At 43.3% G+C, this 10,073-nt stretch overlaps 1 pseudogene; it reads right to left on the reverse strand.

Annotated features, from left to right (window-relative positions):
• Window positions 1-8,172: 8,172 nt before the first annotated feature.
• Window positions 8,173-9,395, reverse strand: LOC102431561 (annotated as a pseudogene).
• Window positions 9,396-10,073: the final 678 nt, after the last annotated feature.

Consider the following 10,073-nt stretch of genomic DNA (forward strand, 5'->3'; position numbering starts at 1 on the left):
AGCAGGAGACCTGGGTTTTTCTTCTATGCTCGTCCTACTAGCTGTGCCAAGTGGTAGCAAGTTGCTTAGCCTCAATTTTATCATCTGTAAAATTGGAGAATAGTGGCCTTACTTTGCTTGCAGGGCAATAGTTGGGAATAATCAAATGAGAAATTTTAAATAAACAAATGTAAGTTGGTGGTTGTTGTGATAAACGGGCTAAGAAACCTCATTTTATTTGGATGTTGCTTCATGGCAGTGATGCCTCTCTTTGCCAACAAAAGTCTGAATGCACTGCTTGATTTGATTCTAGAACAATACCAAGATTCAAAGCAATCCTCTGGAAATATTTAAATTCCCCAGCTTGCCGTGGTAGCATTATTTATCGTGCAAATGGCTATCACTTTTGTGACCTCAACTTTCTTTAAAACCTGGTTTTGAAACTATCTTCCCAAAGGTAAAGGTTAGCATTGGTTTGTGTGATTTTAGAATGGCCCTGGACATTTTCAGACCTGGAATTATTTACTTTGGTTTTCTAAGGGTGTTATCAAATCTGAACTAGAAAAGAATGAGTTTGCAGAGATGGTTAAATTTGGCAATTGTTGAGGCACATGCTTTTGAAGGGGATGAGTCAAGGCAAAGAAGCTAAGTTGGGAGTCAAGGGAATAGCATACCGGAAAGCCAGAGACAAAGTGGTTGCAGTGCAGCTTGAATAATAATGCTATTCATAGCAATGGCCATGTGCTAGACGCTGTTTTATGTATTTCACATAGAATAACTTTAAATCTCATAATAGCACCATAAGGGTATATTATTATCACACATGATTCTACATGTGTGAAAAGTAGCAATTTAACAATGCCTCCTCCAGGGTTCTGGATTCAAGGATAGTTAGTGATGTCCTGGTATGAAGGACACCTCAGGCAATTTGCCTATACTACCTATAGTTCTGGGGTAACCCTCCTGGCTATGGCTGATTGGACTCTGAATGAATATCTGTCTCAAAATCAGCCAATTCATTGGATAGTCCTATTTTCTCAAGAATTTGAATTAAGGGTCATAAAGATAAGAGTCTCTTTGAAAGAAAGCTCTAGGGATGAGGCAGTCTTGCTGGATCACGTGTAACTAGATGGGAAAATAGAGGGAGCTTGTCTACTAAGAGAGCAGCACAACAGAGCCACATGATGCTAAGAAAGAAAGACAAAAATGGTTAAACACTCTGGCTCTGGGGTCTGTTCGGCCCGGGTGGGAATCTGGACTCTGTCATTTGTGAACATGGACTAATTGCCTAACTTCCCCAGGACTCAATTTCTTCATCTTTAAAGTGGGGATGATGATATCTCTGTCAGGTGAATTGCTTCCTACAGTGGCTGGCACATAATCAGCTCTCACAAAATAATAGCTGTTATCATAATTATTATTAATATTTTGGATGGCTTCTCAGTTCTCTAAGGCCTGACTTGACTTAATTTCCTTTTCTAAGATCCCATCATCTCTGCATCCCATCATAACCCTCCTTCACTAGAGTGGGACTAGATGGTAAAGTCACAGGAATAACTAACCCTCTCCACGTTTAAAAAAATAGACTTTATTTTTTAGAGCAGTTTTAGGGTCACAGAAAAATTGAGCATAAAACATGGAGATGTCCCCTATCCACACCTCCCCAACCACACACACACATGCACAGCCTCTGCCATGCAATATCCTCCAATGTGGTACCTTTGTCACAACTGATGAACCTGCATTGACACATTATCATCACCCAAAGTCCATTATTTACATTAAGGTTCACTTTAGTGTTTTATATTCTATAAGTTTGGACAAAATAATAATGACATGTATCCATCCTTATAGTATCATACAGAGTAGTTTCACTGCCCTAAACATCCTCTGTGCTCCATCTATTCATTTCTCCCTTCACCCAACCCCTGACAAGTCCAGATCTTTCTACTGTCTCCATGGTTTTGCCTTGTCCAGAATGTCATGTAGTTGGAATTATACAGTATGAAGCCTTTTCACATTGGCTTCATTCTCTCAGCAACATGCATTTAAGTTTCCTCCATGTCTTTTCATGACATCCGTTTTAGCACTGAGTAATATTCCATTGTCTGGATGTACCACAACTTATTTATCTATTCACCCACTGAAGGACACGTTGGTTGCTTCATGTTTTCATAATTATGAATAAAGCTGAGATAAATATCCATGTTCAGGTTTTTGTGTGGACATCGTTTTCAACTCATTTGAATAAATACCAAGAAGTGTGATTGCAAGATCATATGGTAAGAGTATGCTTAGTTTTATAAGAAACTGCCAAACTGTCTTCCAAAGGGCTATTAGATACAGACAACAATATGGTGATTACCAAAGGGAAAGGGAGGTGAGGGGAGGTAGAACAGGGTAAAGGGGGAATAAATGGTGATAGAAGGAGACTTGACTTGGGGTGGTGAACACACAATACAATATACAGATTATGTATTACAGAATTATATACCTGAAACCTATATAATTTTATTGACCAATGTCACCACAATAAATTCAATAAAAAATCAGAAAACTCAAAACAAGTGAAAAACAATATTATAGTATATATCAAACATGACTTGGCTCTTTATAGACCAATGATTCTTAAGTGAGCGCTTATGGGAACATTAAACAACAAACAAATAAACGAAAAAAGGCGGATTTCCCAACCTCACTCCTCAAATTTCAAATATAGACAGTCTGAGGAGAGTGATAATAAATACTTAAAAAGCTCATCAAAGAGTTTTGCTTTGCCGCAGATTTTGGAACACCACTATAGAACCACCACTATAGGTAAGGATTTCTGGAGTTCAGAATAGTCAAGTGTGCCTTGATAGAAGGTTGAAAATTAGAACTGGATCTTAGAAGGTGTGAGATACAGAGATAAAAGGTGGGAACATTCTAGACCGGGGGGCCAGGAGGAGCGAATGCAGGAAATGTGGACTTTCCACGGCATCTGTTGGGGGTGGCAGAGGAGGGATGTTTCAAATAATGAGACCTATGAAACAGGAGCAGCAGGTCCAAAGAGGAGAACTACTGAAGCAGACTATCATGCTTAAATTTTACATTTGCATTTGCAGATCCAGCATCGTCTTGGCCTATTGTTGTAGCAGTGTCTTGTAAGCTGAGTGGAGCTGTGTTCCTGCTGGTCCTGGTGGTAAAGCTAGGTAACCTCTAGTTAGCTTTGAGAATGTCTCATTTCTACTCCTAGTCTCTACTGTTAGTGCCACACAGTAAAACTGGCCCCAAATGACAGGAGAGGACCACTGGTGTTTGCTGAAGTGATACCTCATTTTCACAGGGAAGCACAGGATTGGCTGGTTGGGTCAAGACAACTGGAACAGACAGTTTAGTCTAATCTGAGCCCTGCCGTGGGTTTGGTGATGGCCTCCAGGAAGTCAGCAGCTCAGCTGCCTCACAATTTGGTTTGTGGTACTGACACCCTCTTTTACAGGAAAGGTTTATGAAGGACAGAGCAGTCTTAGCTCAGGAAGGCTTCTGAGAAACTAAAAAGATTTTAACAGAAAAATGTGCCGTGTGTCGTTGCCAAATATCTAACTCCATGTTGAACACAGAACTATTGCCCCATTTCTTCCTAGGAACCAGCAGCCTGTGCTTTGATCTGATGTGGAGTTTGTGTTTCTGAGGGATCCCTTCCTCCAGGGCCCAGCTCCCACAGCTTTGCCTCCACGTGCTCTTTTCTGTGTCAACCCAAAGTCTGGATATGGTTTGTCAACTTTTCCCTTGTCAGGTATCCCCTATCCTCTGTCCTTTGATATTAAGTACAGGCATTCAACAAATTGAACCTATGCAGAGTAAATCTGATATCAAATCCAGCAAAAGCTATAGCAAATCCTATAGTGTTTGGGGTACTCTCTGAATAAAAATATTTAGGGCCCAGGAACCTATGTTGTCAACAACCATTACTAGAGTTTTTGATGCCTACTGTCCTTCATAGCTACCTAAACACAGAGCTGCTAGAGATGGTTTACCTTAGCTTGAGTTCCATGGTGGTATTTTATTACTTTGTGATGTAAAGTGAGGGGAGAAATAGTCTTTGGGTAGAAAAGCCTTGCCAAGTCCTATAACCCGTAGGTCGCCTTTTATGAGGAGATTGTTGATGTCAATGAGCTTGATGCATAGTATTTGTTAGCACTGACAGATGCAGACTCAGATATTCTTCATCTCCAATGTTCATATATGATTTGACTTTTTACTGTCCTTCCTTCCCCCTCCCCCCAACATAATAATAGTTCCATAACCTAGAACCTCAATGAGCCATGCTCTCTTATTAGAAGTGAAGATAAGAAAACTTGCTGTGTACCCATATTTTTTTCTCCCTCTCTGCATGCACAGACATGTTGTCATTGCTGGGAGTCCAGGACTGCATATGTGCACAGGTGATTCATGAGGAAGGACACACCCCTTGTGGGGAGCATTACCTTTCTCATGAAGCATGAAATGTTCCCCAATAATGGAATTTTCAGGACACTTATCAGTCCTTGTTTTGAATAAATTGTGTCACTGAATGGGTGAGTCCACATTAGTAGATCAAGTCAGAGTTTTCCAGAAGTAGTGTGGCAATTGTTTAGAAGTGTCCTGGACCTCCATGTTAAGTAGTTGAGAATCTCACTGTGACACTTCTCTGGGATGTACCTGTTCTCCATGAGGGGTCCATCACAAACCAGGACTTGAGTGATGGGGATTCAATGAGGTGCCACAAATGTACTTGGGTTCTGTCAAGTGCCATGAAGGCAAAGGCCCCATCTGTCTGGTTCACCATGGTGTCTTCAGTGCCTGTAGTAGTTGAATAAATTCACGTAAGATGAGTTGATTTGATGGACTGGGTATGGTACTAGAGGTATAAGCTGACTAAGTGTAGTATGGTATGAGTTGACCAGAGGTATGAGTTGGCTAAAACATGAGCACTGCCCTTGAAGAGTTCCTAGGCTACTATGTAAGGCAAACAGTTGGAAAATAACAATACAAAATATAGTAATAGATGTATATAAAGATCCTAAGGGAGCTCTAAGGAGGGAGCTCAATTGTGTTGGAGAGCATACAGGTTGATCAGGGCAAACTCAACAGCGACATGTGAAAGACTGAGAAGCATGTGAAAACTGAGAAATTTTAAACAGTCAGAAAGATCTAGAAAGACTTCATGCTTCATCAAAGGAGTGGGAGATGAGCTGGATCTTGAAGAATGTGAAGGGGAAGGATAATGATGGAAGAGAACAACATAAGCATGATTTCTATTGCTGAATAACTCACTGTACAAAGGGAGGGGCAGGGCAAATCTCTGTGAAATGACATTAGAAGGCATGTGTGGCAGGATGTTACAATGGAACCATTCCTGCCGCTGTTTTCACGGAAGCACCAATATGAAAGTTATCAGTTACCAAAGGGAGTAGGAGACAAATCCTACACCTCCACACTGCAGATTTACTGAGGAAATAACTCTAAAGACTCATTCCCCCCTCAACCAGATCAAGTATGTTTCAGGGCAAGGATGCCATATATATTGCCCTGTTTTCTGTGGACTAGATGAAGGCCACTTAGGAGAGAGGTGAGGTGGGCCATCTTTGGTTGGCCCAATAGGAGAGGACTTGTCTCCAAAGGAGAGGAGAATCTTTATCAAAAAGGGCCAGAGGTATGTTGCCCAATGCCCGGGGATCAGGAAGGAGCTGTAAGAGGCCACCAAGAATAGAGATTATTTTCACCTGGTCAAAGGGGACTGCAGGAGAGATGAGACCCATGAAGAACTATAAAAGCTCATTCATTATAAGAGAAAGAGTTCTACCCAGGGACACCAGCATTAGCCTTGTGCTAGGCCCAGAGAGCACAGAGCCATCCAGTCAAGTAAGTACTGTCCTCTTTCCTTGCTTCTTCTCCCTCCTCCTCTCTTTCAGGTCTGACAGTGAGGGAGTGGGAAAGATTGTGATAAGAAGAGAAGAGCTGAAATGTCAAGCCTCCTTTCTGATTGTGGACTTCCAGCCTGAGCCAGACTTGAGGAGAGAGGATTTAATATTAAGTTCAGCCTCTTGATCATTACATGGGACCGGACATGTTTATAATCAAAGTGAGAATGTCTTTGTGTCTTAAAGTAACTCCAGTACTCTTCTATTTCCCAGGAGTGAGCCAGGGTTTTTATTCAGGGGTAGGGAAGGTTAACCTACTGATAAACCATTAAGGGACATAAACAGTTTTGAGTCTATCATGAGTCATACTTACTCAACATACTTATTACGTATGCAAACAGTGCTTGGCATACAGCAAGTGTCCAATAAATATCTTTTCATTGAGTAACGTCAAAAAGGTTATAATAATTGCACTAGAACTCTCTACATGGAGACACAGGTGTCAGAAGAGCACAAAAAATAAACCCTAGAAGTTGTGGTTTGGGATTTCTATGAACTAGTTAAGAATTGTTAACTGTTTGATCTCACAAGAATCACCACCACAAGGCAACATTAATGATCTCATGGTGTTCTGAATGGGGTAGAGCAGTGATGGCGAACCTTTTGAGCTTGGCGTCTCAGCATTTTGAAAAACCCTAACTTAACTCTGGTGCCATGTCACATATAGAAATTTTTTGATATTTGCAACCATAGTAAAACAAAGATATATATATATATTTCATTTCTTTTTCTTTTTTATTTTTTTTTATTGCTTAAAGTATTACAAAGGGTATTACATATGTCTCCTTTCCGCCCCCCCCCCCCGCACTTGACATTCTCCCGGCCTCCCCTACCCCCCAGTGGCTTGTGTCCATTGGTTATGCTTATATGCATGCATACAAGTCCTTCGGTTGATTTTTGATATTTATTTTATATATTTAAATGCCGTTTAACAAAGAAAAATCAACCAAAAAAATGATTTCGCTTGTCACCTCTGACACGCATGTCATAGGTTCGCCATCACTGGGGTAGAGCGTCCACAGAGCCCACAGATAATGTCCCTTTGTGGAAGACAATTGATGACCAATGACTCCTGCTTTTCTGTATCCGTAGAAAATGCACAAAAGTTGTTTCAAACACAAGTGAGGATACCACCCTACCTTAGGATTGGCCTGAAGATGCCATTGATAGAACATAAGAGGATAAGACCTTCTCTTTGTTTCCTCAAAGGGGGATATGGTGGAATGGATCATCAATTCATTCTGCCCTCCTTCTAGAGTGCTTTCTTTTATTCTGTAGAGGCTGGAAGTCTAAAAACTACATTTCCTCAACTCCCTGGAAGCTAGGACATGATTCAAGTTTTACCCGCCGGTGGCACTCACGTAGTTTCAGAAGACAGGCATGGGGCAAGGGCCTTGCTTCCGCTGCTTCTGAGGCCAAAAAGCACATGGAGGCATTTGGCCTTTCCAGAGTCTGTCACTCACATGGGTGTTGAGAGGCAGAGTGTGGGGCATTCATTTATAACCCAGCAGGTGTGGTGTCTTCTGCAGCTGGCAGCAGTGGAAGATTCCTGATCTTGGCAGCATCCCGGTGGCAGCAGCTGTCGTGTAGTTCTGGTGAAGGTGGTTTCCTGGTTCCGAGGCAGCTTCCTTGATGGTTCTGCAGAGTGCTTGGGGAGGCTTTCCTGACAGCTCAGCCTCGAGTCTGTTTCTGCAGTCCTCCCAACGATTCTATAAGCCATTTAACACCCTGAAATCAATCGCTTCCTGCATCACCTACTAGACAGGATGCTGTTCTCTACCACTAAACCCCAAAGGATACAGCATGGTGTGTAAAGAATATATCGGAAACAGTATCAAAATATGTCTGAGAAGCTAAACACAGGAAGGGATAAGTGGAAAAGAGATTTCTTTCATTATTTATTTATTTATTTGCCACTTAAAACCCGTTTTATTAAGGATTTAAACATCCAAACAGTTTACAGAGGACGGAGGCCTGGTCAGAAACGATGCCTCCTGCATTTCCAGCTTAAAGGCAGACACACACCCACTGCACACACAGCCCAGGCACCTGGTGGTCTTTATTTTTACTATTTGTAAAAAACAGGCATTTAGACCTCAAAAGGTGTATTAAAAAACGACCAGCAGCCGTTTGGAGCCCTTCAGCGATGCTTGGGAACCACTCTTTGCTGACATAGACTGTTGTTCCACGTTCAAAAGCAGGACCCTGTCCCCGGCCAGACCCCACGCCTCGTGGACACTCGGCCCGCTGCTCAGGACCCGTGGGGGAGGGTGTCTTCTTCCATCTCCTCCCTCCGGTCGTTGCTGGGGCCTCCTCGGCGCTCTCTGCCCGGGGTCTGGCCTGACTGCAGTAGGCCCTTCGGCCTCTCCACCTCCGCCAGCGTCCGCGTTCGCTCTGGGGTTGGGGTTCTTGATCGCTTCCATGGCCCCCGGGGACATCCCGGGACGCCTTTCTTTTGTCAGTGGGCAAACCAGCACCTGGGGTGAACGTTGTGCGTCTCCTGGCAATATCCTTTGCGAGCTGTGCACCCCGTTTGCCCTTGAACATGTTCTCTGCTTCCTGATGCTCTTTCAGCTTCACCTTCTGGAAACCCAGCACTCTGACTTGGGAATTTTGTAAATGACATAGAGTCCGTAATGCTTCTGGTTTGCCACAGGGTTTCTTAGAATCCTCAGCTAAGCCAGTGACCCGAGAGACGCCAAAGGGTCCCGGTCACCCAGCTCCACGAGGCTGTTGGTGAGAATGAGCTCGGCCCAGCGCCTCCCTGTGCAGCATCTACTACTGTTGTTCACCCGTCGTGTCTTCAGTCTTCTCAACAAAGGAGAGCCATCCAGTTTCCGGATTGCATTGTCAGAAAAATCAATAGCATCAAACTGGTCTAAGGTCGCACCCAGATTTTCCATGACAGGAATGTTATATCCCCGCAGGTCCAGCTCGCGTCCCGCATGGCGCTGGTGTGCTGCTCCATCAGCTTCGCAGTCAGCTGCAAAAGAGAACTTTTATCTGCAGCTGGTGATTGACATTCATCTGTTCATTCATTCATCCATCCATCCATTCATTCATGCCATATTTATTGAAGGCCAGACACTGGGAGCAGATAGCCATTCACTGAGGGAAAAGACTGATGGGCTCCTGCATTCATAGTGCTCAAGGTCTAGTGCAGCCGTGGGCAAACTATGGCCCGCGGGCCGGATCCGGCCCGTTTGAAATGAATAAAACGAAAAAAAAAAAAAGACCGTACCCTTTTATGTAATGATGTTTACTTTGAATTTATATTAGTTCACACAAACACTCCATCCATGCTTTTGTTCCGGCCCTCCGGTCCAGTTTAAGAACCCATTGTGGCCCTCGAGTCAAAAAGTTTGCTCAAATGCATCATTAGGTAATTCTGTCATTGTGGGAACATTATAGAGCACATGTACAAAAATCTAGATGGCATAGCCTACCACACATCCAGGCTACATGGGGTACCATTACCACACATGATCTGCTGCTGTCTGAAACCTTCTGAAGTGCATGACTGTGTACCTTTTTCCCTCCCCTGTTCTATCTCCCTGGCTGAGAATGTTGACTTATATTTCTTTTCAGTTAGGGATCAGACAGTTGAGAGACTTGCTCAACCAAAGAATTGGTTTCTAGAGAGCTAAGAGCTCCAGAAGTGAAAGTTTACCCTCAACCCAGGCCAGTCATAAATACCAGTCATGGAGTTTTTCCTTCCAGGTACGTCAATAATTAACTAATAAACAGAGCCTACCCTTCATCTGTTATCTTAAGATCAGGGTTTACTTCACACACTTGCACACCTAAAACACATTTGTCACTATCCACGCAGTAAATTCCCCTCTAAATTCTTCACTCCAGGATGATGCATGTGTTCAGCAGCCACGGAGAAGTGTTGCTCAGATCTCCCTGAGAGAGAACCCGCTGCGAGGGCTGCTGTCAGCTGAAAGTTCATTTGGAATCTGCCTGGGCTTTGGAACAGATCTCTCACTGAGCAGCCCTGGTCGTGAGTGAGCTCAGCAAGTACAAGGAGCAGCCATTTCTTCACTGCGGGCGATCTTTTCACCTAAGCTGGTTACCCCATTCTCCCTCCTATGCCTTTCCTTTCACAGGGGTCAGACCTCTGTCATTATCTGAAGGCTTTCCCCTCCC

Source organism: Myotis lucifugus, unplaced genomic scaffold (genome assembly GCF_000147115.1).
Source record: "Myotis lucifugus unplaced genomic scaffold, Myoluc2.0 scaffold_38, whole genome shotgun sequence".
NCBI classification, from domain to species: Eukaryota; Metazoa; Chordata; class Mammalia; order Chiroptera; family Vespertilionidae; genus Myotis; species Myotis lucifugus.